The sequence below is a fragment of the Taudactylus pleione genome, unplaced genomic scaffold (genome assembly GCF_031769625.1).
Source record: "Taudactylus pleione unplaced genomic scaffold, aTauple2 ptg001110l, whole genome shotgun sequence".
NCBI lineage: Eukaryota > Metazoa > Chordata > Amphibia > Anura > Myobatrachidae > Taudactylus > Taudactylus pleione.
The window spans coordinates 571,974-599,227 of NW_028285511.1; positions in this window are offsets into that span (position 1 = coordinate 571,974).

A 27,254-nucleotide genomic window follows, 5' to 3' on the forward strand; every position below is an offset into this window, starting at 1 on the left:
GTCTCTCAGTCAGGGGATCAGCTCCCCCCTGCGTTGTCTCTCCGTCAAGCGATCAGCTCCCTCCCTGCGTCATCTCTCAGTCAGGCGATCAGCTCCCTCCCTGTGTCGTCTCTCAGTCAGGCGATCAGCTCCCTCCTGCATCGTCTCTCAGTCAGGCGATCAGCTCCCTCCCTGCTTCGTCTCTCAGTCAGGCGATCAGCTCCCTCCCTGCGTCGTCTCTCAGTCAGGCGATCAGCTCCCCCTTGCGCCGTCTCTCAGTCAAGCGATCAGCTCCCTCCTTCGTCGTCTCCCAGTCAGGCGATCAGCTCCCTCCCTGCTTCATCTCCCAGTCAGGCGATCAGCTCCCTCCCTGCGTCGTCTCTCAGTCAGGCGATCAGCTCCCTCCCTGCATCCTCTCTCAGTCAGGCGATCAGCTCCAACCTGCGTCATCTCTCAGTCAGGCGATCAGCTCCCTCCCTGCGTCGTCTCTCAGTCAGGCGATCAGCTACCTCCCTGCGTCGTCTCTCAGTCAGACGATCAGCTCCCTCCCTGCGTCGTCTCTCAGTCAGGCGATCAGCTCCCTCCCTGCGTCGTCTCTTAGTCAGGCGATCAGCTCCCTCACTGCATCGTCAACCAGTCAGGCGATCAGCTCCCTCACTGCGTCGTCTCTCAGTCAGACGATCAGCTCCCCCCTGCGTCGTCTCTCAGTCAGGCGATCAGCTCCCCCCTTCCATCGTCTCTAAGTCAGGCGATCAGCTCCCTCTGTGTCATCTCTCAGTCAGGCGATCAGCTCAGATCAGCTCCCTCCCTGCATCGTCTCTCTGTCAGGCGATCAGCTCCCCCCTGCATCGTATCTCAGTCAGGCGATCAGCTCCCCCCTGCGTCGTCTCTCAGTCAGGCGATCAGCTCCCCCCTGCGACGTCTCTCAGTCAGGCGATCAGCTCCCCCCTGCGTAGTCTCTCAGTCAGGCGATCAGCTCCCTCCCTGCATCGTCTCTCAGTCAGGCGATCAGCTCCCCTCTGCATCGTCTCTCAGTCAGGCGATCAGCTCCCTCCCTGCTTCGTCTCTCAGTCAGGCGATCAGTTCCCTCCCTGCGTCGTCTCTCAGTCAGGCGATCAGCTCCCCCTTGCGCCATCTCTCAGTCAGGCGATCAGCTCCCTCCTTCGTCGTCTCCCAGTCAGGCGATCAGCTCCCTCCCTGCTTCATCTCCCAGTCAGGCGATCAGCTCCCTCCCTGCGTCGTCTCTCAGTCAGGCGATCAGATCCCTCTGCATCATCTCTCAGTCAGGCGATCAGCTCAGATCAGCTCCCTCCCTGCATCGTCTCTCTGTCAGGCGATCAGCTCCCCCCTGCATCGTCTCTCAGTCAGGCGATCAGCTCCCCCCTGCGTCGTCTCTCAGTCAGGCGATCAGCTCCCCCCTGCGTCGTCTCTCAGTCAGGCGATCAGCTCCCCCCTGCGTCGTCTCTCAGTCAGGCGATCAGCTCCCTCCCTGCGTCGTCTCTCAGTCAGGCGATCAGCTCCCCTCTGCGTCGTCTCTCAGTCAGGCGATCAGCTCCCTCCCTGCGACGTCTCTCAGTCAGGCGATCAGCTCCCTCCCTGCGTCGTCTCTCAGTCAGGCGATCAGCTCCCTCCCTGCGTCGTCTCTCAGTCAGGCGATCAGCTCCCCCCTGCGTCGTCTCTCAGTCAGGCGATCAGCTCCCCCCTGCGTCGTCTCCCAGTCAGGCGATCAGCTCCCCTCTGCGTCGTCTCTCAGTCAGGTGATCAGCTCAGGTCAGCTCCCTCCCTGCGTCGCCTCTCAGTCAGGCGATCAGCTCCCCCCTGCATTGTCTCTCAGTCAGGCGATCAGCTCCCCTCTGCGTCAGCTCCCTTCCTGCATCGTCTCTCAGTCAGGCGATCAGCTCCCTCCCTGCGTCTTCTCTCAGTCAGGCGATCAGCTCCCCCCTGCGTCGTCTCATAGTCAGGCGATCAGCTCCCTCCCTGAGTCTTCTCTCAGTCAGGCGATCAGCTCCCCCCTGCGTCATCTCATAGTCAGGCGATCAGCTCCCTCACTGCGTCGTCTCTCAGTCAGGCGATCAGCTCCCCCTGCGTCGTCTCTCAGTCAGGCGATCAGCTCCGTCCCTGCATCGTCTCTCAGTCAAGCGATCAGCTCCCCTCTGCGTCATCTCTCAGTCAGGCGATCAGCTCAGATCAGTTCCCTCCCTGCGTCGTCTCTCAGTCAGGCGATCAGCTCCCCTCTGCGTCATCTCTCAGTCAGGCGATCTGCTCCCCCCCTGCATCATCTTTCAGTCAGGCGATCAGCTCCCTGCATCATCTCTCATGCAGGCGATCAGATCCCCCCTGCGTCGTCTCTCAGTCAGGGGATCAGCTCCCTCCCTGCGTCGTCTCTCAGTCAGGCGATCAGCTCCCCCCTGTGTCGTCTCTCAGTAAGGCGATCAGCTCCCTCCTGCGTCATCTCTCAGTCAGGCGATCAGCTCCCTCCCTGCGTCGTCTCTCAGTCAGGCGATCAGCTCCCTGCATCATCTCTCATGCAGGCGATCAGATCCCCCCTGCGTCGTCTCTCAGTCAGGGGATCAGCTCCCCCCTGCGTTGTCTCTCCGTCAAGCGATCAGCTCCCTCCCTGCGTCATCTCTCAGTCAGGCGATCAGCTCCCTCCCTGTGTCGTCTCTCAGTCAGGCGATCAGCTCCCTCCTGCATCGTCTCTCAGTCAGGCGATCAGCTCCCTCCCTGCTTCGTCTCTCAGTCAGGCGATCAGCTCCCTCCCTGCGTCGTCTCTCAGTCAGGCGATCAGCTCCCCCTTGCGCCGTCTCTCAGTCAAGCGATCAGCTCCCTCCTTCGTCGTCTCCCAGTCAGGCGATCAGCTCCCTCCCTGCTTCATCTCCCAGTCAGGCGATCAGCTCCCTCCCTGCGTCGTCTCTCAGTCAGGCGATCAGCTCCCTCCCTGCATCCTCTCTCAGTCAGGCGATCAGCTCCAACCTGCGTCATCTCTCAGTCAGGCGATCAGCTCCCTCCCTGCGTCGTCTCTCAGTCAGGCGATCAGCTACCTCCCTGCGTCGTCTCTCAGTCAGACGATCAGCTCCCTCCCTGCGTCGTCTCTCAGTCAGGCGATCAGCTCCCTCCCTGCGTCGTCTCTTAGTCAGGCGATCAGCTCCCTCACTGCATCGTCAACCAGTCAGGCGATCAGCTCCCTCACTGCGTCGTCTCTCAGTCAGACGATCAGCTCCCCCCTGCGTCGTCTCTCAGTCAGGCGATCAGCTCCCCCCTTCCATCGTCTCTAAGTCAGGCGATCAGCTCCCTCTGTGTCATCTCTCAGTCAGGCGATCAGCTCAGATCAGCTCCCTCCCTGCATCGTCTCTCTGTCAGGCGATCAGCTCCCCCCTGCATCGTATCTCAGTCAGGCGATCAGCTCCCCCCTGCGTCGTCTCTCAGTCAGGCGATCAGCTCCCCCCTGCGACGTCTCTCAGTCAGGCGATCAGCTCCCCCCTGCGTAGTCTCTCAGTCAGGCGATCAGCTCCCTCCCTGCATCGTCTCTCAGTCAGGCGATCAGCTCCCCTCTGCATCGTCTCTCAGTCAGGCGATCAGCTCCCTCCCTGCTTCGTCTCTCAGTCAGGCGATCAGTTCCCTCCCTGCGTCGTCTCTCAGTCAGGCGATCAGCTCCCCCTTGCGCCATCTCTCAGTCAGGCGATCAGCTCCCTCCTTCGTCGTCTCCCAGTCAGGCGATCAGCTCCCTCCCTGCTTCATCTCCCAGTCAGGCGATCAGCTCCCTCCCTGCGTCGTCTCTCAGTCAGGCGATCAGATCCCTCTGCATCATCTCTCAGTCAGGCGATCAGCTCAGATCAGCTCCCTCCCTGCATCGTCTCTCTGTCAGGCGATCAGCTCCCCCCTGCATCGTCTCTCAGTCAGGCGATCAGCTCCCCCCTGCGTCGTCTCTCAGTCAGGCGATCAGCTCCCCCCCTGCGTCGTCTCTCAGTCAGGCGATCAGCTCCCCCCTGCGTCGTCTCTCAGTCAGGCGATCAGCTCCCTCCCTGCGTCGTCTCTCAGTCAGGCGATCAGCTCCCCTCTGCGTCGTCTCTCAGTCAGGCGATCAGCTCCCTCCCTGCGACGTCTCTCAGTCAGGCGATCAGCTCCCTCCCTGCGTCGTCTCTCAGTCAGGCGATCAGCTCCCTCCCTGCGTCGTCTCTCAGTCAGGCGATCAGCTCCCCCCTGCGTCGTCTCTCAGTCAGGCGATCAGCTCCCCCCCTGCGTCGTCTCCCAGTCAGGCGATCAGCTCCCCTCTGCGTCGTCTCTCAGTCAGGTGATCAGCTCAGGTCAGCTCCCTCCCTGCGTCGCCTCTCAGTCAGGCGATCAGCTCCCCCCTGCATTGTCTCTCAGTCAGGCGATCAGCTCCCCTCTGCGTCAGCTCCCTTCCTGCATCGTCTCTCAGTCAGGCGATCAGCTCCCTCCCTGCGGTCTTCTCTCAGTCAGGCGATCAGCTCCCCCCTGCGTCGTCTCATAGTCAGGCGATCAGCTCCCTCCCTGAGTCTTCTCTCAGTCAGGCGATCAGCTCCCCCTGCGTCATCTCATAGTCAGGCGATCAGCTCCCTCACTGCGTCGTCTCTCAGTCAGGCGATCAGCTCCCCCTGCGTCGTCTCTCAGTCAGGCGATCAGCTCCGTCCCTGCATCGTCTCTCAGTCAAGCGATCAGCTCCCCTCTGCGTCATCTCTCAGTCAGGCGATCAGCTCAGATCAGTTCCCTCCCTGCGTCGTCTCTCAGTCAGGCGATCAGCTCCCCTCTGCGTCATCTCTCAGTCAGGCGATCTGCTCCCCCCCTGCATCATCTTTCAGTCAGGCGATCAGCTCCCTGCATCATCTCTCATGCAGGCGATCAGATCCCCCCCTGCGTCGTCTCTCAGTCAGGGGATCAGCTCCCTCCCTGCGTCGTCTCTCAGTCAGGCGATCAGCTCCCCCTCTGCGTCGTCTCTCAGTCAGGCGATCAGCTCCCCCCTGCATCGTCTCTCAGTCAGGCGATCAGCTCCCCCCTGCGTCATCTCTCAGTCAGGCGATCAGCTCCCCCCCTGCGTCGTCACTCAGTCAGGCGATCAGCTCCCCCCTGCGTCATCTCTCAGTCAGGCGATCAGCTCTCCCCTGCGTCGTCTCTCAGTCAGGCGATCGCCTCCCCCCTGCATCATCTCTCTGTCAGTAGATCAGCTCCCTCCCTGCATCGTCTCTCAGTCAGGCGATCAGCTCCCTGCGTCATCTCTCAGGCAGGCGATCAGCTCCCCCCTGCGTTGTCCTCTCAGTCAGGGGATCAGCTCCCTCCTGCGTTGTCTCTCAGTCAGGCGATCAGCTCCCTCCCTGCGTTGTCTCTCAGTCAGGCGATCAGCTCCCCCCTGCGTCGTCTCTCAGTCAGGCGATCAGCTCTTTCCTGCGTCATCTCTCAGTCAGGCGATCAGCTCCCTCCTGCGTCGTCTCTCAGTAAGGCGATCAGCTCCCTCTTTGCATCATCTCTCAGTCAGGCGATTAGCTCCCTCCCTGCATCGTCGTCTCTCAGTAAGGCGATCAGCTCCCCCCTTCGTCGTCTCTCAGTCAGGCGATCAGCTCCCTCCCTGTGTCGTCTCTCAGTCAGGTGATCAGCTCCCTCCCTGCGTCGTCTCTCAGTCAGGCGATCAGCTCCCCCCTGTGTCGTCTCTCAGTAAGGCGATCAGCTCCCTCCTGCGTCATCTCTCAGTCAGGCGATCAGCTCCCTCCCTGCGTCGTCTCTCAGTCAGGCGATCAGCTCCCTGCATCATCTCTCATGCAGGCGATCAGATCCCCCCTGCGTCGTCTCTCAGTCAGGGGATCAGCTCCCCCCTGCGTTGTCTCTCCGTCAAGCGATCAGCTCCCTCCCTGCGTCATCTCTCAGTCAGGCGATCAGCTCCCTCCCTGTGTCGTCTCTCAGTCAGGCGATCAGCTCCCTCCTGCATCGTCTCTCAGTCAGGCGATCAGCTCCCTCCCTGCTTCGTCTCTCAGTCAGGCGATCAGCTCCCTCCCTGCGTCGTCTCTCAGTCAGGCGATCAGCTCCCCCTTGCGCCGTCTCTCAGTCAAGCGATCAGCTCCCTCCTTCGTCGTCTCCCAGTCAGGCGATCAGCTCCCTCCCTGCTTCATCTCCCAGTCAGGCGATCAGCTCCCTCCCTGCGTCGTCTCTCAGTCAGGCGATCAGCTCCCTCCCTGCATCCTCTCTCAGTCAGGCGATCAGCTCCAACCTGCGTCATCTCTCAGTCAGGCGATCAGCTCCCTCCCTGCGTCGTCTCTCAGTCAGGCGATCAGCTACCTCCCTGCGTCGTCTCTCAGTCAGACGATCAGCTCCCTCCCTGCGTCGTCTCTCAGTCAGGCGATCAGCTCCCTCCCTGCGTCGTCTCTTAGTCAGGCGATCAGCTCCCTCACTGCATCGTCAACCAGTCAGGCGATCAGCTCCCTCACTGCGTCGTCTCTCAGTCAGACGATCAGCTCCCCCCTGCGTCGTCTCTCAGTCAGGCGATCAGCTCCCCCCTTCCATCGTCTCTAAGTCAGGCGATCAGCTCCCTCTGTGTCATCTCTCAGTCAGGCGATCAGCTCAGATCAGCTCCCTCCCTGCATCGTCTCTCTGTCAGGCGATCAGCTCCCCCCTGCATCGTATCTCAGTCAGGCGATCAGCTCCCCCCTGCGTCGTCTCTCAGTCAGGCGATCAGCTCCCCCCTGCGACGTCTCTCAGTCAGGCGATCAGCTCCCCCCTGCGTAGTCTCTCAGTCAGGCGATCAGCTCCCTCCCTGCATCGTCTCTCAGTCAGGCGATCAGCTCCCCTCTGCATCGTCTCTCAGTCAGGCGATCAGCTCCCTCCCTGCTTCGTCTCTCAGTCAGGCGATCAGTTCCCTCCCTGCGTCGTCTCTCAGTCAGGCGATCAGCTCCCCCTTGCGCCGTCTCTCAGTCAGGCGATCAGCTCCCTCCTTCGTCGTCTCCCAGTCAGGCGATCAGCTCCCTCCCTGCTTCATCTCCCAGTCAGGCGATCAGCTCCCTCCCTGCGTCGTCTCTCAGTCAGGCGATCAGATCCCTCTGCATCATCTCTCAGTCAGGCGATCAGCTCAGATCAGCTCCCTCCCTGCATCGTCTCTCTGTCAGGCGATCAGCTCCCCCCTGCATCGTCTCTCAGTCAGGCGATCAGCTCCCCCCTGCGTCGTCTCTCAGTCAGGCGATCAGCTCCCCCCTGCGTCGTCTCTCAGTCAGGCGATCAGCTCCCCCCTGCGTCGTCTCTCAGTCAGGCGATCAGCTCCCTCCCTGCGTCGTCTCTCAGTCAGGCGATCAGCTCCCCTCTGCGTCGTCTCTCAGTCAGGCGATCAGCTCCCTCCCTGCGACGTCTCTCAGTCAGGCGATCAGCTCCCTCCCTGCGTCGTCTCTCAGTCAGGCGATCAGCTCCCTCCCTGCGTCGTCTCTCAGTCAGGCGATCAGCTCCCCCCTGCGTCGTCTCTCAGTCAGGCGATCAGCTCCCCCCTGCGTCGTCTCCCAGTCAGGCGATCAGCTCCCCTCTGCGTCGTCTCTCAGTCAGGTGATCAGCTCAGGTCAGCTCCCTCCCTGCGTCGCCTCTCAGTCAGGCGATCAGCTCCCCCCTGCATTGTCTCTCAGTCAGGCGATCAGCTCCCCTCTGCGTCAGCTCCCTTCCTGCATCGTCTCTCAGTCAGGCGATCAGCTCCCCCCTGCGTCGTCTCTCAGTCAGGTGATCAGCTCCCTCCTGCGTCGTCTCTCAGTCAGGCGATAAGCTCCCCCCTGCGTCGTCTTTCAGTCAGGCGATCAGCTCCCTCCCTGCGTCGTCTCTCAGACAGGCGATAAGCTCCCCCCTGCGTCGTCTCTCAGTCAGGCGATCAGCTCCCTCCCTGCGTCGTCTCTCAGACAGGCGTTCAGCTCCCTCCCTGCGTCGTCTCTCAGTCAGGAGATCAGCTCCCCCCTGCGTCGTCTCTCAGTCAGGCCATCAGCTGCCCCCTGCGTCGTCCCTCAGTCAGGCCATCAGCTACCCCCTGCATCGTCTCTCAGTCAGGCGATCAGCTCCCTCCCTGCGTCATCCCCCTGTCAGGCGATCAGCTCCCTCCTTGCATCGTCTCTCTGTCAAGAGATCAGCTCCCCCCTGCGTCATCTCTCAGTCAGGTGATCAGCTCCCTCCCTGCGTTGTCTCTCAGTGAGGAGATCAGCTCTTCCCTGCATCGTCTCTCAGTCAGGTGATCAGATCCCTGCGTCATCTCTCAGTCAGGCGATCAGCTCCCTCCCTGCGTCATCTCTCAGTCAGGCGATCAGCTCCCTGCGTCATCTCTCAGTCAGGGGATCAGCTCCCTCCCTGCGTCGTCTCTCAGTCAGGCGATCAGCTCCCTACGTGCGTCATCTCTCAGTCAGGTGATCTGCTCCCTCCCTGCGTCGTCTCTCAGTCAGGCGATCAGCTCTCTGTGTCATCTCTCAGTCAGGCGATCAGCTCCCTCCCTGCATCGTCTCTCTGTCAGGCGATCAGCTCCCCCCTGCATCGTCTCTCAGTCAGGCGATCAGCTCCCCCCTGCGTCGTCTCTCAGTCAGGCGATCAGCTCCCCCCTGCGTCGTCTCTCAGTCAGGCGATCAGCTCCCCTCTGCGTCGTCTCTCAGTCAGGCGATCAGCTCCCTCCCTGCGTCGTCTCTCAGTCAGGCGATCAGCTCCCCTCTGCGTCGTCTCTCAGTCAGTCGATCAGCTCCCTCCCTGCGACGTCTCTCAGTCAGGCGATCAGCTCCCTCCCTGCGTCGTCTCTCAGTCAGGCGATCAGCTCCCTCCCTGCGTCGTCTCTCAGTCAGGCGATCAGCTCCCCCCTGCGTCGTCTCTCAGTCAGGCGATCAGCTCCCCCCTGCGTCGTCTCCCAGTCAGGCGATCAGCTCCCCTCTGCGTCGTCTCTCAGTCAGGTGATCAGCTCAGGTCAGCTCCCTCCCTGCGTCACCTCTCAGTCAGGCGATCAGCTCCCCCCTGCATTGTCTCTCAGTCAGGCGATCAGCTCCCTCTGTGTCATCTCTCAGTCAGGCGATCAGCTCAGATCAGCTCCCTCCCTGCATCGTCTCTCTGTCAGGCGATCAGCTCCCCCCTGCATCGTATCTCAGTCAGGCGATCAGCTCCCCCCTGCGTCGTCTCTCAGTCAGGCGATCAGCTCCCCCCTGCGACATCTCTCAGTCAGGCGATCAGCTCCCCCCTGCGTAGTCTCTCAGTCAGGCGATCAGCTCCCTCCCTGCATCGTCTCTCAGTCAGGCGATCAGCTCCCCTCTGCATCGTCTCTCAGTCAGGCGATCAGCTCCCTCCCTGCTTCGTCTCTCAGTCAGGCGATCAGTTCCCTCCCTGCGTCGTCTCTCAGTCAGGCGATCAGCTCCCCCTTGCGCCGTCTCTCAGTCAGGCGATCAGCTCCCTCCTTCGTCGTCTCCCAGTCAGGCGATCAGCTCCCTCCCTGCTTCATCTCCCAGTCAGGCGATCAGCTCCCTCCCTGCGTCGTCTCTCAGTCAGGCGATCAGATCCCTCTGCATCATCTCTCAGTCAGGCGATCAGCTCAGATCAGCTCCCTCCCTGCATCGTCTCTCTGTCAGGCGATCAGCTCCCCCCTGCATCGTCTCTCAGTCAGGCGATCAGCTCCCCCCTGCGTCGTCTCTCAGTCAGGCGATCAGCTCCCCCCTGCGTCGTCTCTCAGTCAGGCGATCAGCTCCCCCCTGCGTCGTCTCTCAGTCAGGCGATCAGCTCCCTCCCTGCGTCGTCTCTCAGTCAGGCGATCAGCTCCCCTCTGCGTCGTCTCTCAGTCAGGCGATCAGCTCCCTCCCTGCGACGTCTCTCAGTCAGGCGATCAGCTCCCTCCCTGCGTCGTCTCTCAGTCAGGCGATCAGCTCCCTCCCTGCGTCGTCTCTCAGTCAGGCGATCAGCTCCCCCCTGCGTCGTCTCTCAGTCAGGCGATCAGCTCCCCCCTGCGTCGTCTCCCAGTCAGGCGATCAGCTCCCCTCTGCGTCGTCTCTCAGTCAGGTGATCAGCTCAGGTCAGCTCCCTCCCTGCGTCGCCTCTCAGTCAGGCGATCAGCTCCCCCCTGCATTGTCTCTCAGTCAGGCGATCAGCTCCCCTCTGCGTCAGCTCCCTTCCTGCATCGTCTCTCAGTCAGGCGATCAGCTCCCCTCTGCGTCATCTCTCAGTCAGGTGATCAGCTCCCTCCTGCGTCGTCTCTCAGTCAGGCGATAAGCTCCCCCCTGCGTCGTCTCTCAGTCAGGCGATCAGCTCCCTCCCTGCGTCGTCTCTCAGACAGGCGATAAGCTCCCCCCTGCGTCGTCTCTCAGTCAGGCGATCAGCTCCCTCCCTGCGTCGTCTCTCAGACAGGCGTTCAGCTCCCTCCCTGCGTCGTCTCTTAGTCAGGAGATCAGCTCCCCCCTGCGTCGTCTCTCAGTCAGGCCATCAGCTGCCCCCTGCGTCGTCCCTCAGTCAGGCCATCAGCTACCCCCTGCATCGTCTCTCAGTCAGGCGATCAGCTCCCTCCCTGCGTCATCCCCCTGTCAGGCGATCAGCTCCCTCCTTGCATCGTCTCTCTGTCAAGAGATCAGCTCCCCCCTGCGTCATCTCTCAGTCAGGTGATCAGCTCCCTCCCTGCGTTGTCTCTCAGTGAGGAGATCAGCTCTTCCCTGCATCGTCTCTCAGTCAGGTGATCAGATCCCTGCGTCATCTCTCAGTCAGGCGATCAGCTCCCTCCCTGCGTCGTCTCTCAGTCAGGCGATCAGCTCCCTGCGTCATCTCTCAGTCAGGGGATCAGCTCCCTCCCTGCGTCGTCTCTCAGTCAGGCGATCAGCTCCCTACGTGCGTCATCTCTCAGTCAGGTGATCTGCTCCCTCCCTGCGTCGTCTCTCAGTCAGGCGATCAGCTCTCTGTGTCATCTCTCTGTCAGGCGATCAGCTCCCCCCTGCATCGTCTCTCAGTCAGGCGATCAGCTCCCCCCTGCGTCGTCTCTCAGTCAGGCGATCAGCTCCCCCCTGCGTCGTCTCTCAGTCAGGCGATCAGCTCCCCTCTGCGTCGTCTCTCAGTCAGGCGATCAGCTCCCTCCCTGCGTCGTCTCTCAGTCAGGCGATCAGCTCCCCTCTGCGTCGTCTCTCAGTCAGGCGATCAGCTCCCTCCCTGCGACGTCTCTCAGTCAGGCGATCAGCTCCCTCCCTGCGTCGTCTCTCAGTCAGGCGATCAGCTCCCTCCCTGCGTTGTCTCTCAGTCAGGCGATCAGCTCCCCCCTGCGTCGTCTCTCAGTCAGGCGATCAGCTCCCCCCTGCGTCGTCTCCCAGTCAGGCGATCAGCTCCCCTCTGCGTCGTCTCTCAGTCAGGTGATCAGCTCAGGTCAGCTCCCTCCCTGCGTCACCTCTCAGTCAGGCGATCAGCTCCCCCCTGCATTGTCTCTCAGTCAGGCGATCAGCTCCCCTCTGCGTCAGCTCCCTTCCTGCGTCGTCTCTCAGTCAGGCGATCAGCTCCCCCCTGCGTCATCTCTCAGTCAGGTGATCAGCTCCCTCCTGCGTCGTCTCTCAGTCAGGCGATAAGCTCCCCCCTGCGTCGTCTCTCAGTCAGGCGATCAGCTCCCTCCCTGCGTCGTCTCTCAGACAGGCGTTCAGCTCCCTCCCTGCGTCGTCTCTCAGTCAGGAGATCAGCTCCCCCCTGCGTCGTCTCTCAGTCAGGCCATCAGCTGCCCCCTGCGTCGTCCCTCAGTCAGGCCATCAGCTCCCCCCTGCATCGTCTCTCAGTCAGGCGATCAGCTCCCTCCCTGCGTCATCCCCCTGTCAGGCGATCAGCTCCCTCCTTGCATCGTCTCTCTGTCAAGAGATCAGCTCCCCCCTGCGTCATCTCTCAGTCAGGTGATCAGCTCCCTCCCTGCGTTGTCTCTCAGTGAGGAGATCAGCTCTTCCCTGCATCGTCTCTCAGTCAGGTGATCAGATCCCTGCGTCATCTCTCAGTCAGGCGATCAGCTCCCTCCCTGCGTCGTCTCTCAGTCAGGCGATCAGCTCCCTGCGTCATCTCTCAGTCAGGGGATCAGCTCCCTCCCTGCGTCGTCTCTCAGTCAGGCGATCAGCTCCCTACGTGCGTCATCTCTCAGTCAGGTGATCTGCTCCCTCCCTGCGTCGTCTCTCAGTCAGGCGATCAGCTCTCTGTGTCATCTCTCAGTCAGGCGATCAGCTCCCTCCGTGCATCGTCTCTCTGTCAGGCGATCAGCTCCCCCCTGCATCGTCTCTCAGTCAGGCGATCAGCTCCCCCCTGCGTCGTCTCTCAGTCAGGCGATCAGCTCCCCCCTGCGTCGTCTCTCAGTCAGGCGATCAGCTCCCCTCTGCGTCGTCTCTCAGTCAGGCGATCAGCTCCCTCCCTGCGTCGTCTCTCAGTCAGGCGATCAGCTCCCCTCTGCGTCGTCTCTCAGTCAGGCGATCAGCTCCCTCCCTGCGACGTCTCTCAGTCAGGCGATCAGCTCCCTCCCTGCGTCGTCTCTCAGTCAGGCGATCAGCTCCCTCCCTGCGTCGTCTCTCAGTCAGGCGATCAGCTCCCCCCTGCGTCGTCTCTCAGTCAGGCGATCAGCTCCCCCCTGCGTCGTCTCCCAGTCAGGCGATCAGCTCCCCTCTGCGTCGTCTCTCAGTCAGGTGATCAGCTCAGGTCAGCTCCCTCCCTGCGTCACCTCTCAGTCAGGCGATCAGCTCCCCCCTGCATTGTCTCTCAGTCAGGCGATCAGCTCCCCTCTGCGTCAGCTCCCTTCCTGCGTCGTCTCTCAGTCAGGCGATCAGCTCTCCCCTGCGTCATCTCTCAGTCAGGTGATCAGCTCCCTCCTGCGTCGTCTCTCAGTCAGGCGATAAGCTCCCCCCTGCGTCGTCTCTCAGTCAGGCGATCAGCTCCCTCCCTGCGTCGTCTCTCAGACAGGCGTTCAGCTCCCTCCCTGCGTCGTCTCTCAGTCAGGAGATCAGCTCCCCCCTGCGTCGTCTCTCAGTCAGGCCATCAGCTGCCCCCTGCGTCGTCCCTCAGTCAGGCCATCAGCTCCCCCCTGCATCGTCTCTCAGTCAGGCGATCAGCTCCCTCCCTGCGTCATCCCCCTTTCAGGCGATCAGCTCCCTCCTTGCATCGTCTCTCTGTCAAGAGATCAGCTCCCCCCTGCGTCATCTCTCAGTCAGGTGATCAGCTCCCTCCCTGCGTTGTCTCTCAGTGAGGAGATCAGCTCTTCCCTGCATCGTCTCTCAGTCAGGCGATCAGATCCCTGCGTCATCTCTCAGTCAGGTGATCAGCTCCCTCCCTGCGTCGTCTCTCAGTCAGGCGATCAGCTCCCTGCGTCATCTCTCAGTCAGGGGATCAGCTCCCTCCCTGCGTCGTCTCTCAGTCAGGCGATCAGCTCCCTACGTGCGTCATCTCTCAGTCAGGTGATCTGCTCCCTCCCTGCGTCATCTCTCAGTCAGGCGATCACCTCCCCCCTGCCTCATCTCTCAGTCAGGGGATCAGCTCCCCCCTGCGTCGTCTCTCAGTCAGACGATCAGCTCCCCCCTGCGTCGTCTCTAAGTCAGGCGATCAGCTCCCCCCTGCGTCGTCTCTCAGTCAGGCAATCAGCTCCCTCCCTGCGTCGTCTCTCAGTCAGGCGATCAGCTCCCTCCCTGCGTCGTCTCTCAGTCAGGCAATCAGCTCCCCCCTGCGTCGTCTCTCAGTCAGACGATCAGCTCCCTCCCTGCATCGTCTCTCAGTCAGGCGATCAGCTCCCTCCCTGCGTCGTCTCTCAGTCAGGCGATCAGCTCCCTCCCTGCGTCGTCTCTCAGTCAGGCGATCAGCTCCCTCCCTGCGACGTCTCTCAGTCAGGCGATCAGCTCCCTCCCTGCGACGTGTCTCAGTCAGGCGATCAGCTCCCTCCCTGCGACGTCTCTCAGTTAGGCGATCAGCTCCCTCCCTGCGACGTCTCTCAGTCAGGCGATCAGCTCCCTCCCTGCGACGTCTCTCAGTCAGGCGATCAGCTCCCTCCCTGCGACGTCTCTCAGTCAGGCGATCAGCTCCCTCACTGCGACGTCTCTCAGTCAGGCGATCAGCTCCCACCCTGCGTCGTCTCTCAATCAGGCTATCAGCTCCCTCCCTGCGTCGTCTCTCAGTCAGGCGATCAGCTCCCCCCTGCGTCGTCTCTCAGTCAGGCGATCAGCTCCCTCCCTGCGTCGTCTCTCAGTCAGGCGATCAGCTCCCTCCCTGCGTCGTCTCTCAGTCAGCCGATCAGCTCCCCCCTGCGTCGTCTCTCAGTCAGGCGATCAGCTCCCTCCCTACGTCTTCTCTCTGTCAGGCGATCAGCTCCCTCCCTGCGTCGTCTCTCAGTCAGGCGATCAGCTCCCTCCCTGCGTCGTCTCTCAGTCAGGCGATCAGCTCCCTCCTGCGTCGTCTCTCAGTCAGGCGATCTGCTCCCTCCCTGCGTCGTCTCTCAGTCAGGCGATCAGCTCCCTCCCTGCGTCGTCTCTCAGTCAGGCGATCAGCTCCCCCCTGCGTCGTCTCTCAGTCAGGCGATCAGCTCCCTCCCTGCGTCGTCTCTCAGTCAGGCGATCAGCTCCCCCCTGCGTCGTCTCTCAGTCAGGCGATCAGCTCCCCCCTGCATCATCTGTCAGTCAGGCGATCAGCTCCCCCCTGCGTCATCTCTCAGACAGGCGATCAGCTCCCCCCTGCGTCATCTCTCAGTCAGGCGATCAGCTCCCCCCTGCGTCGTCTCTCAGTCAGGCGATCAGCTCCCTCCCTGCATCGTCTCTCAGTCAGGCGATCAGCTCCCTCCCTGCGTCATCTCTCAGTCAGGCGATCAGCTCCCCCTGCGTCATCTCTCAGTCAGGCGATCAGCTCCCCCCTGCGTCGTCTCACAGTCAGGCGATCAGCTCCCTCCCTGCGTCGTCTCTCAGACAGGCGATCAGCTCCCTCCCTGTGTCGTCTCTCTGTCAGGAGATCAGCTCCCCCCTGCGTCGTCTCTCAGTAAGGCCATCAGCTGCCCCCTGCGTCGTCTCTCAGTCAGGCGATCAGCTCCCCCCTGCTTCGTCTCTCAGTCAGGCGATCAGCTCCCTCCCTGCGTCATTTCCCAATCAGGCGATCAGCTCCCTCCCTGCATTGTCTCTCAGTCAGGAGATCAGCTCCCCCCTGCGTCATCTCTCAGTCAGGCCATCAGCTCTTCCCTGCATCGTCTCTCAGTCAGGCGATCAGCTCCCTCCCTGCGTCGTCTCTCAGTCAGGAGATCAGCTCCCCCCTGCGTCGTCTCTCAGTCAGGCCATCAGCTGCCCCCTGCGTCGTCCCTCAGTCAGGCCATCAGCTCCCCCCTGCATCGTCTCTCAGTCAGGCGATCAGCTCCCTCCCTGCATCATCCCCCTGTCAGGCGATCAGCTCCCTCCTTGCATCGTCTCTCTGTCAAGAGATCAGCTCCCCCCTGCGTCATCTCTCAGTCAGGTGATCAGCTCCCTCCCTGCGTTGTCTCTCAGTGAGGAGATCAGCTCTTCCCTGCATCGTCTCTCAGTCAGGCGATCAGATCCCTGCGTCATCTCTCAGTCAGGTGATCAGCTCCCTCCCTGCGTCGTCTCTCAGTCAGGCGATCAGCTCCCTGCGTCATCTCTCAGTCAGGGGATCAGCTCCCTCCCTGCGTCGTCTCTCAGTCAGGCGATCAGCTCCCTACGTGCATCATCTCTCAGTCAGGTGATCTGCTCCCTCCCTGCGTCGTCTCTCAGTCAGGCGATCAGCTCTCTGCGTCATCTCTCAGTCAGGCGATCAGCTCCCTCCCTGCGTCGCCTCTCAGTCAGGCGATCAGCTCCCTCCCGTGTCATCTCTCAGTCAGGCGATCACCTCCCCCCTGCCTCATCTCTCAGTCAGGGGATCAGCTCCCCCCTGCGTCGTCTCTCAGTCAGACGATCAGCTCCCCCCTGCGTCGTCTCTAAGTCAGGTGATCAGCTCCCCCCTGCGTCGTCTCTCAGTCAGGCAATCAGCTCCCTCCCTGCGTCGTCTCTCAGTCAGGCGATCAGCTCCCTCCCTGCGTCGTCTCTCAGTCAGGCAATCAGCTCCCCCCTGCGTCGTCTCTCAGTCAGACGATCAGCTCCCTCCCTGCGTCGTCTCTCAGTCAGGCGATCAGCTCCCTCCCTGCGTCGTCTCTCAGTCAGGCGATCAGCTCCCTCCCTGCGTCGTCTCTCAGTCAGGCGATCAGCTCCCTCCCTGCGACGTCTCTCAGTCAGGCGATCAGCGCCCTCCCTGCGACGTGTCTCAGTCAGGCGATCAGCTCCCTCCCTGCGACGTCTCTCAGTCAGGCGATCAGCTCCCTCCCTGCGACGTCTCTCAGTCAGGCGATCAGCTCCCTCCCTGCGACGTCTCTCAGTCAGGCGGTCAGCTCCCTCCCTGCGACGTCTCTCAGTCAGGCGATCAGCTCCCTCCCTGCGACGTCTCTCAGTCAGGCGATCAGCTCCCACCCTGCGTCATCTCTCAGTCAGGCGATCAGCTCCCTCCCTGCGTCGTCTCTCAGTCAGGCGATCAGCTCCCCCCTGCGTCGTCTCTCAGTCAGGCGATCAGCTCCCTCCCTGCGTCGTCTCTCAGTCAGGCGATCAGCTCCCTCCCTGCGTCGTCTCTCAGTCAGGCGATCAGCTCCCCCCTGCGTTGTCTCTCAGTCAGGCGATCAGCTCCCTCCCTACGTCTTCTCTCTGTCAGGCGATCAGCTCCCTCCCTGCGTCGTCTCTCAGTCAGGCGATCAGCTCCCTCCTGCGTCGTCTCTCAGTCAGGCGATCAGCTCCCTCCCTGCGTCGTCTCTCAGTCAGGCGATCAGCTCCCTCCCTGCGTCGTCTCTCAGTCAGGCGATCAGCTCCCCCCTGCGTCGTCTCTCAGTCAGGCGATCAGCTCCCTCCCTGCGTCGTCTCTCAGTCAGGCGATCAGCTCCCCCCTGCGTCGTCTCTCAGTCAGGCGATCAGCTCCCCCCTGCATCATCTGTCAGTCAGGCGATCAGCTCCCCCCTGCGTCATCTCTCAGACAGGCGATCAGCTCCCCCCTGCGTCGTCTCTCAGTCAGGCGATCAGCTCCCCCCTGCGTCGTCTCTCAGCCAGGCGATCAGCTCCCTCCCTGCGTCGTCTCTCAGTCAGGCGATCAGCTCCCTCCCTGCGTCATCTCTCAGTCAGGCGATCAGCTCCCCCTGCGTCATCTCTCAGTCAGGCGATCAGCTCCCCCCTGCGTCGTCTCACAGTCAGGCGATCAGCTCCCTCCCTGCGTCGTCTCTCAGACAGGCGATCAGCTCCCTCCCTGCGTCGTCTCTCTGTCAGGAGATCAGCTCCCCCCTGCGTCGTCTCTCAGTAAGGCCATCAGCTGCCCCCTGCGTCGTCTCTCAGTCAGGCGATCAGCTCCCCCCTGCTTCATCTCTCAGTCAGGCGATCAGCTCCCTCCCTGCGTCATTTCCCAATCAGGCGATCAGCTCCCTCCCTGCATTGTCTCTCAGTCAGGAGTTCAGCTCCCCCCTGCGTCATCTCTCAGTCAGGCCATCAGCTCTTCCCTGCATCGTCTCTCAGTCAGGCGATCAGCTCCCTCCCTGCGTCATCTCTCAGTCAGGTGATCAGCTCCCTCCCTGCGTCGTCTCTCAGTCAGGCGATCAGCTCTCTCCCGTGTCATCTCTCAGTCAGGCGATCACCTCCCCCCCACCTCATCTCTCAGTCAGGGGATCAGCTCCCTCCCTGCGTCATCTCCCTATCAGGCAACCAGCTCCCTCCCTGCACCATCTCTCAGTCAAGAGATCAGCTCCCCCCTGCGTCATCTCTCAGTCAGGCGATCAGCTCCATCCCTGCGTTGTCTCTCAATCAGGAGGTCAGCTCCCCCCTGCGTCGTCTCTCAGTCAGACGATCAGCTCCCTCCCTGCGTCGTCTCTCAGTCAGGCGATCAGCTCCCTCCCTGCGTCGTCTCTCAGTCAGGCGATCAGCTCCCTCCCTGCGTCGTCTCTCAGTCAGGCGATCAGCTCCCTCCCTGCGACGTCTCTCAGTCAGGCGATCAGCTCCCTCCCTGCGACGTGTCTCAGTCAGGCGATCAGCTCCCTCCCTGCGACGTCTCTCAGTCAGGCGATCAGCTCCCTCCCTGCGACGTCTCTCAGTCAGGCGATCAGCTCCCTCCCTGCGACGTCTCTCAGTCAGGCGATCAGCTCCCTCCCTGCGACGTCTCTCAGTCAGGCGATCAGCTCCCTCCCTGCGACGTCTCTCAGTCAGGCGATCAGCTCCCACCCTGCGTCGTCTCTCAGTCAGGCTATCAGCTCCCTCCCTGCGTCGTCTCTCAGTCAGGCGATCAGCTCCCCCCTGCGTCGTCTCTCAGTCAGGCGTTCAGCTCCCTCCCTGCGTCGTCTCTCAGTCAGGCGATCAGCTCCCTCCCTGCGTCGTCTCTCAGTCAGGCGATCAGCTCCCCCCTGCGTCGTCTCTCAGTCAGGCGATCAGCTCCCTCCCTACGTCTTCTCTCTGTCAGGCGATCAGCTCCCTCCCTGCGTTGTCTCTCAGTCAGGCGATCAGCTCCCTCCTGCGTCGTCTCTCAGTCAGGCGATCAGCTCCCTCCCTGCGTCGTCTCTCAGTCAGGCGATCAGCTCCCTCCCTGCGTCGTCTCTCAGTCAGGCGATCAGCTCCCCCCTGCGTCGTCTCTCAGTCAGGCGATCAGCTCCCTCCCTGCGTCGTCTCTCAGTCAGGCGATCAGCTCCCCCCTGCGTCGTCTCTCAGTCAGGCGATCAGCTCCCCCCTGCGTCATCTGTCAGTCAGGCGATCAGCTCCCCCCTGCGTCATCTCTCAGACAGGCGATCAGCTCCCCCCTGCGTCGTCTCTCAGTCAGGCGATCAGCTCCCCCCTGCATCGTCTCTCAGTCAGGCGATCAGCTCCCTCCCTGCATCGTCTCTCAGTCAGGCGATCAGCTCCCTCCCTGCGTCATCTCTCAGTCAGGCGATCAGCTCCCCCTGCGTCATCTCTCAGTCAGGCGATCAGCTCCCCCCTGCGTCGTCTCACAGTCAGGCGATCAGCTCCCTCCCTGCGTCGTCTCTCAGACAGGCGATCAGCTCCCTCCCTGCATCGTCTCTCTGTCAGGAGATCAGCTCCCCCCTGCGTCGTCTCTCAGTAAGGCCATCAGCTGCCCCCTGCGTCGTCTCTCAGTCAGGCGATCAGCTCCCCCCTGCTTCGTCTCTCAGTCAGGCGATCAGCTCCCTCCCTGCGTCATTTCCCAATCAGGCGATCAGCTCCCTCGCTGCATTGTCTCTCAGTCAGGAGATCAGCTCCCCCCTGCGTCATCTCTCAGTCAGGCCATCAGCTCTTCCCTGCATCGTCTCTCAGTCAGGCGATCAGCTCCCTCCCTGCGTCGTCTCTCAGTCAGGTGATCAGCTCCCTCCCTGCGTCGTCTCTCAGTCAGGCGATCAGCTCTCTCCCGTGTCATCTCTCAGTCAGGCGATCACCTCCCCCCCGCCTCATCTCTCAGTCAGGGGATCAGCTCCCTCCCTGCGTCATCTCCCTATCAGGCGACCAGCTCCCTCCCTGCACCATCTCTCAGTCAAGAGATCAGCTCCCCCCTGCGTCATCTCTCAGTCAGGCGATCAGCTCCATCCCTGCGTTGTCTCTCAATCAGGAGGTCAGCTCCCCCCTGCGTCATCTCTCAGTCAGGCCATCTGCTCCCTCCCTGCGTCGTCTCTCAGTCAGGCGATCAGCTCCCTGCGTCATCTCTCAGTCAGGGGATCAGCTCCCTCCCTGCGTCGTCTCTCAGTCAGGCAATCATCTCCCTCCCTGCGTCATCTCTCAGTCAGGCGATCAGCTCCCCTCTGCGGCGTCTCTCAGTCAGGTGTTCAGCTCCCTCCCTGCGTCGTCTCTCAGTCAGGCGATCAGCTCCCTCCCTGCGTCGTCTCTCAGTCAGGCGATCAGCTCCCCCCTGCGGCATCTCTCAGTCAGGCGATCAGCTCCCCCCTGCGTCGTCTCTCAGTCAGGCGATCAGCTCCCCTCTGCGTTGCCTCTCAGTCAGGCGATCAGCTCCCCCCTGCATTGTCTCTCAGTCAGGCGATCAGCTCCCCTCTGCGTCAGCTCCCTTCCTGCGTCGTCTCTCAGTCAGGCGATCAGCTCCCCCCTGCGTCATCTCTCAGTCAGGTGATCAGCTCCCTCCTGCGTCGTCTCTCAGTCAGGCGATAAGCTCCCCCCTGCGTCGTCTCTCAGTCAGGCGATCAGCTCCCTCCCTGCGTCGTCTCTCAGACAGGCGTTCAGCTCCCTCCCTGCGTCGTCTCTCAGTCAGGAGATCAGCTCCCCCCTGCATCGTCTCTCAGTCAGGCCATCAGCTGCCCCCTGCGTCGTCCCAAAGTCAGGGCATCAGCTCCCACCTGCGTCGTCTCTCAGTCAGGCGATCTTCTCCCTCCCTGCGTCATCCCCCTGTCAGGCGATCAGATCCCTCCTTGCATCGTCTCTCAGTCAAGAGATCAGCTCCCCCCTGCGTCATCTCTCAGTCAGGCGATCAGCTCCCTCCCTGCGTTGTCTCTCAGTGAGGAGATCAGCTCTTCCCTGCATCGTCTCTCAGTCAGGCGATCAGATCCCTGCGTCATCTTTCAGTCAGGCGATCAGCTCCCTCCCTGCGTCGTCTCTCAGTCAGGCGATCAGCTCCCTGCGTCATCTCTCAGTCAGGGGATCAGCTCCCTCCCTGCGTCGTCTCTCAGTCAGGCGATCAGCTCCCTACGTGCGTCATCTCTCAGTCAGGTGATCTGCTCCCTCCCTGCGTCATCTCTCAGTCAGGCCATCAGCTCTCTGCGTCATCTCTCAGTCAGGCGATCAGCTCCCTCCCTGCGTCGTCTCTCAGTCAGGCGATCAGCTCCCTCCCGTGTCATCTCTCAGTCAGGCGATCACCTCCCCCCTGCCTCATCTCTCAGTCAGGGGATCAGCTCCCTCCTGCGTCGTCTCTCAGTCAGACGATCAGCTCCCTCCTGCGTCGTCTCTAAGTCAGGCGATCAGCTCCCCCCTGCGTCGTCTCTCAGTCAGGCGATCAGCTCCCTCCCTGCGTCGTCTCTCAGTCAGGCGATCAGCTGCCTCCCTGCGTCGTCTCTCAGTCAGGCGATCAGCTCCCCCCTGCGTCATCTCTCAGTCAGACGATCAGCTCCCTCCCTGCGTCGTCTCTCAGTCAGGCGATCAGCTCCCTCCCTGCGTCGTCTCTCAGTCAGGCGATCAGCTCCCTCCCTGCGTCGTCTCTCAGTCAGGCGATCAGCTCCCTCCCTGCGACGTCTCTCAGTCAGGCGATCAGCTCCCTCCCTGCGACGTCTCTCAGTCAGGCGATCAGCTCCCTCTCTGCGACGTCTCTCAGTCAGGCGATCAGCTCCCTCCCTGCGACGTCTCTCAGTCAGGCGATCAGCTCCCTCCCTGCGACGTCTCTCAGTCAGGCGATCAGCTCCCTCCCTGCGACGTCTCTCAGTCAGGCGATCAGCTCCCTCCCTGCGACGTCTCTCAGTCAGGCGATCAGCTCCCACCCTGCGTCGTCTCTCAGTCAGGCGATCAGCTCCCTCCCTGCGTCGTCTCTCAGTCAGGCGATCAGCTCCCCCCTGCGTCATCTCTCAGTAAGGCGATCAGCTCCCTCCCTACGTCTTCTCTCTGTCAGGCGATCAGCTCCCTCCCTGCGTCATGTCTCAGTCAGGCGATCAGCTCCCTCCTGCGTCGTCTCTCAGTCAGGCGATCAGCTCCCTCCCTGCGTCGTCTCTCAGTCAGGCGATCAGCTCCCTCCCTGCGTCGTCTCTCAGTCAGGCGATCAGCTCCCCCCTGCGTCGTCTCTCAGTCAGGCGATCAGCTCCCTCCCTGCGTTGTCTCTCAGTCAGGCGATCAGCTCCCCCCTGCGTCGTCTCTCAGTCAGGCGATCAGCTCCCCCCTGCGTCATCTGTCAGTCAGGCGATCAGCTCCCCCCTGCGTCATCTCTCAGTCAGGCGATCAGCTCCCCCCTGCGTCGTCTCTCAGTCAGGCGATCAGCTCCCCCCTGCGTCGTCTCTCAGTCAGGTGATCAGCTCCCTCCCTGCGTCGTCTCTCAGTCAGGCGATCAGCTCCCTCCCTGCGTCGTCTCTCAGTCAGGCGATCAGCTCCCTCCCTGCGTTGTCTCTCAGTCAGGCGATCAGCTCCCCCTGCGTCATCTCTCAGTCAGGCGATCAGCTCCCTCCTACGTCATCTCTCAGTCAGGCGATCAGCTCCCCCCTGCGTCGTCTCACAGTCAGGCGATCAGCTCCCTCCCTGCGTCGTCTCTCAGACAGGCGATCAGCACCCTCCCTGCGTCGTCTCTCTGTCAGGAGATCAGCTCCCCCCTGCGTCGTCTCTCAGTAAGGCCATCAGCTGCCCCCTGCGTCGTCTCTCAGTCAGGCGATCAGCTCCCCCTTGCTTCGTCTCTCAGTCAGGCGATCAGCTCCCTCCCTGCGTCATTTCCCAATCAGGCGATCAGCTCACTCCCTGCATTGTCTCTCAGTCAGGAGATCAGCTCCCCCTGGCGTCATCTCTCAGTCAGGCCATCAGCTCTTCCCTGCGTCGTCTCTCAGTCAGGCGATCAGCTCCCTCCCTGCGTCGTCTCTCAGTCAGGTGATCAGCTCCCTCCCTGCGTCGTCTCTCAGTCAGGCGATCAGCTCTCTCCCGTGTCATCTCTCAGTCAGGCGATCACCTCCCCCCCGCCTCATCTCTCAGTCAGGGGATCAGCTCCCTCCCTGCGTCATCTCCCAATCAGGCGATCAGCTCCCTCCCTGCACCGTCTCTCAGTCAAGAAATCAGCTCCCCCCTGCGTCATCTCTCAGTCAGGCGATCAGCTCCATCTCTGCGTTGTCTCTCAATCAGGAGGTCAGCTTCCCCCTGCGTCATCTCTCAGTCAGGCCATCTGCTCCCTCCCTGCGTCGTCTCTCAGTCAGGCGATCAGCTCGCTACATCATCTCTGAGTCAGGGGATCATCTCCCTCCCTGCGTCATCTCTCAGTCAGGCGATCAGCTCCCTCCCTGCGTCGTCTCTCAGTCAGGCGATCACCTCCCCCCCGCCTCATCTCTCAGTCAGGGGATCAGCTCCCTCCTGCGTCGTCTCTCAGTCAGACGATCAGCTCCCCCCTGCGTCATCTCTCAGTCAGGCGATCAGCTCCCCCCAGCGTCATCTCTCAGTCAGGCGATCAGCTCCCTCCCTACGTCTTCTCTCAGTCAGGCGATCAGCTCCCTCCCTGCGTCGTCTCTCAGTCAGGCGATCAGCTCCCTCCCTGCGTCGTCTCTCAGTCAGGCGATCAGCTCCCTCCCTGCGTCGTCTCTCAGTCAGGCGATCAGCTCCCTCCTGCGTCGTCTCTCAGTCAGGCAATCAGCTCCCCCTGCATCGTCTCTCAGTCAGGCGATCAGCTCCCCCCTGCATCATCTCTCAGTCAGGTGATCAGCTCCCACCTGCATCATCTCTCAGTCAGGCGATCAGCTCCCTCCCTGCGGCGTCTCTCAGTCAGGCGATCCGCTCCATCCCTGCGTCGTCTCTCAGTCAGGCGATCAGCTCCCTGCGTCGTCTCTCAGTCAGGCGATCAGCTCCCTCCCTGCGTCGTCTTTCAGTCAGGGGATCAGCTCCCTCCCTGCGTCGTCTCTCAGTCAGGGGATCAGCTCCCTCCTGCGTCGTCTCTCAGTCAGGCGATCAGCTCCCCCCTGCATCGTCTCTCAGTCAGGCGATCAGCTCCCAGCTGCATCATCTCTCAGTCAGGCGATCAGCTCCCACCTGCATCATCTCACAGTCAGGCGATCAGCTCCCTCCCTGCGTCTTCTCTCAGTCAGGCGATCAGCTCCCTGCGTCATCTCTCAGTCAGGCGATCAGCTCCCTCCCTGCGTCGTCTCTCAGTCAGGCGATCAGCTCCCTCCCTGCGTCGTCTCTCAGTCAGGCGATCAGCTCCCCCCTGCGTCGTCTCTCAGTCAGGCGATCAGCTCCCTCCCTGAGTCGTCTCTCAGTCAGGCGATCAGCTCCCCCCTGCGTCGTCTCTCAATCAGGCGATCAGCTCCCTCCCTGCGTCGTCTCTCAGTCAGGCGATCAGCTCCCTCCCTGCATCGTCTGTCAGTCAGGCGATCAGCTCCCTCCCTGCGTCGTCTGTCAGTCAGGCGATCAGCTCCCTCCCTGCGTCGTCTGTCAGTCAGGCGATCAGTTCCCTCCCTGCGTCGTCTCTCAGTCAGGCGATCAGCTCCCACCTGCATCATCTCTCAGTCAGGCGATCAGCTCCCTGCGTCATCTCTCAGTCAGGAAATCAGCTCCCTTCGTCATCTCTCAGTCAGGCGATCAGCTCCCTCCCTGCGTCGACTCTCAGTCAGGGGATCAGCTCCCTCCCTGCATCGTCTCTCAGTCACGCGATCAGCTCCCTCCCTGCGTCGTCTCTCAGTCAGGCGATCAGCTCCCTCCTGCGTCGTCTCTCAGTCAGGCGATCAGCTCCTAACTGCGTCGTCTCTCAGTCAGGCGATCAGCTCCCACCTGCATCATCTCTCAGTCAGGCGATCAGCTCCCACCTGCATCTTCTCTCAGTCAGGCAATCAGCTCCCTCCCTGCGTCGTCTCTCAGTCAGTCGATCAGCTCCCTCCCTGCGTCGTCTCTCAGTCAGGCGATCAGCTCCCTGCGTCGTCTCTCAGTCAGGCGATCAGCTCCCTCCCTGCGTCGTCTCTCAGTCAGGCGATCAGCTCCCTCCCTGCGTCATCTCTCAGTCAGGCGATCAGCTCCCTCCTGCGTTGTCTCTCAGTCAGGCGATCAGCTCCCTCCCTGCGTCGTCTCTCAGTCAGGCAATCAGCTCCCTCCTGCGTCGTCTCTCAGTCAGGCGATCAGCTCCCTCCCTGCGTCGTCTCTCAGTCAGGCGATCAGCTCCCTCCCTGCGTCGTCTCTCAGTCAGGCGATCAGCTCCCCCCTGCGTCGTCTCTCAGTCAGGCGATCAGCTCCCCCCTGCGTCGTCTCTCAGTCAGGCGATCAGCTCCCCCCTGCGTCGTCTCTCAGTCAGGCGATCAGCTCCCCCCTGCGTCGTCTCTCAGTCAGGCGATCAGCTCCCTCCCTGCGACGTCTCTCAGTCAGGCGATCAGCTCCCTCCCTGCGTCGTCTCTCAGTCAGGCGATCAGCTCCCTCCCTGCGTCGTCTCTCAGTCAGGCGATCAGCTCCCTCCCTGCGTCGTCTCTCAGTCAGGCGATCAGCTCCCTCCCTGCGTCGTCTCTCAGTCAGGCGATCAGCTCCCTCCCTGCGTCGTCTCTCAGTCAGGCGATCAGCTCCCTCCCTGCGTCGTCTCTCAGTCAGGCGATCAGCTCCCTCCTGCGTCGTCTCTCAGTCAGGCGATCAGCTCCCTCCTGCGTCGTCTCTCATTCAGGCGATCAGCTCCCACCTGCGTCGTCTCTCAGTCAGGCGATCAGCTCCCACCTGCGTCGTCTCTCAGTCAGGCGATCAGCTCCCTCCCTGCGTCGTCTCTCAGTCAGGCGATCAGCTCCCTCCCTGCGTCGTCTCTCAGTCAGGCGATCAGCTCCCTCCCTGCGTCGTCTCTCAGTCAGGCGATCAGCTCCCTCCTGCGTCGTCTCTCAGTCAGGCGATCAGCTCCCTCCTGCGTCGTCTCTCATTCAGGCGATCAGCTCCCACCTGCGTCGTCTCTCAGTCAGGCGATCAGCTCCCCCCTGCGTCGTCTCTCAGTCAGGTGATCAGCTCCCACCTGCATCATCTCTCAGTCAGGCGATCAGCTCCCACCTGCATCATCTCTCAGTCAGGCGATCAGCTCCCCCCTGCGTCGTCTCTCAGTCAGGCGATCAGCTCCCTCCCTGAGTCGTCTCTCAGTCAGGCGATCAGCTCCCCCCTGCGTCGTCTCTCAATCAGGTGATCAGCTCCCTCCCTGCATCGTCTGTCAGTCAGGCGATCAGCTCCCTCCCTGCGTCGTCTGTCAGTCAGGCGATCAGCTCCCTCCCTGCGTCGTCTGTCAGTCAGGCGATCAGTTCCCTCCCTGCGTCGTCTGTCAGTCAGGCGATCAGTTCCCTCCCTGCGTCGTCTCTCAGTCAGGCGATCAGCTCCCACCTACATCATCTCTCAGTCAGGCGATCAGCTCCCTGCGTCATCTCTCAGTCAGGAAATCAGCTCCCTGCGTCATCTCTCAGTCAGGCGATCAGCTCCCTCCCTGCGTCGACTCTCAGTCAGGGGATCAGCTCCCTCCCTGCGTCGTCTCTCAGTCACGCGATCAGCTCCCTCCCTGCGTCGTCTCTCAGTCAGGCGATCAGCTCCCTCCTGCGTCGTCTCTCAGTCAGGCGCTCAGCTCCCAACTGCGTCGTCTCTCAGTCAGGCGATCAGCTCCCACCTGCATCATCTCTCAGTCAGGCGATCAGCTCCCACCTGCATCTTCTCTCAGTCAGGCGATCAGCTCCCTCCCTGCGCCGTCTCTCAGTCAGTCGATCAGCTCCCTCCCTGCGTCGTCTCTCAGTCAGGCGATCAGCTCCCTGCGTCGTCTCTCAGTCAGGCGATCAGCTCCCTCCCTGCGTCGTCTCTCAGTCAGGCGATCAGCTCCCTCCTGCGTCGTCTCTCAGTCAGGCGATCAGCTCCCTCCCTGCGTCGTCTCTCAGTCAGGCGATCAGCTCCCTCCTGCGTCGTCTCTCAGTCAGGCGATCAGCTCCCCCCTGCATCATCTCTCAGTCAGGTGATCAGCTCCCTCCCTGCGGCGTCTCTCAGTCAGGCGATCAGCTCCATCCCTGCGTCGTCTCTCAGTCAGGCGATCAGCTCCCTCCTGCGTCGTCTCTCAGTCAGGCGATCAGCTCCCCCCTGCATCATCTCTCAGTCAGGCGATCAGCTCCCTCCCTGCGGCGTCTCTCAGTCAGGCGATCAGCTCCATCCCTGCGTCGTCTCTCAGTCAGGCGATCAGCTCCCTGCGTCGTCTCTCAGTCAGGCGATCAGCTCCCTCCCTGCGTCGTCTCTCAGTCAGGGGATCAGCTCCCTCCCTGCGTTGTCTCTCAGTCAGGGGATCAGCTCCCTCCTGCGTCGTCTCTCAGTCAGGCGATCAGCTCCCCCCTGCATCATCTCTCAGTCAGGCGATCAGCTCCCATCTGCATCATCTCTCAGTCAGGCGATCAGCTCCCACCTGCATCATCTCTCAGTCAGGCGATCAGCTCCCTCCCTGCGTCGTCTCTCAGTCAGGCAATCAGCTCCCTGCGTCATCTCTCAGTCAGGCGATCAGCTCCCAACCTGCGTCGTCTCTCAGTCAGGCGATCAGCTCCCTCCCTGCATCGTCTCTCAGTCAGGCGATCAGCTCCCCCCTGCGTCGTCTCTCAGTCAGGCGATCAGCTCCCTCCCTGAGTCGTCTCTCAGTCAGGCGATCAGCTCCCCCCTGCGTCGTCTCTCAATCAGGCGATCAGCTCCCTC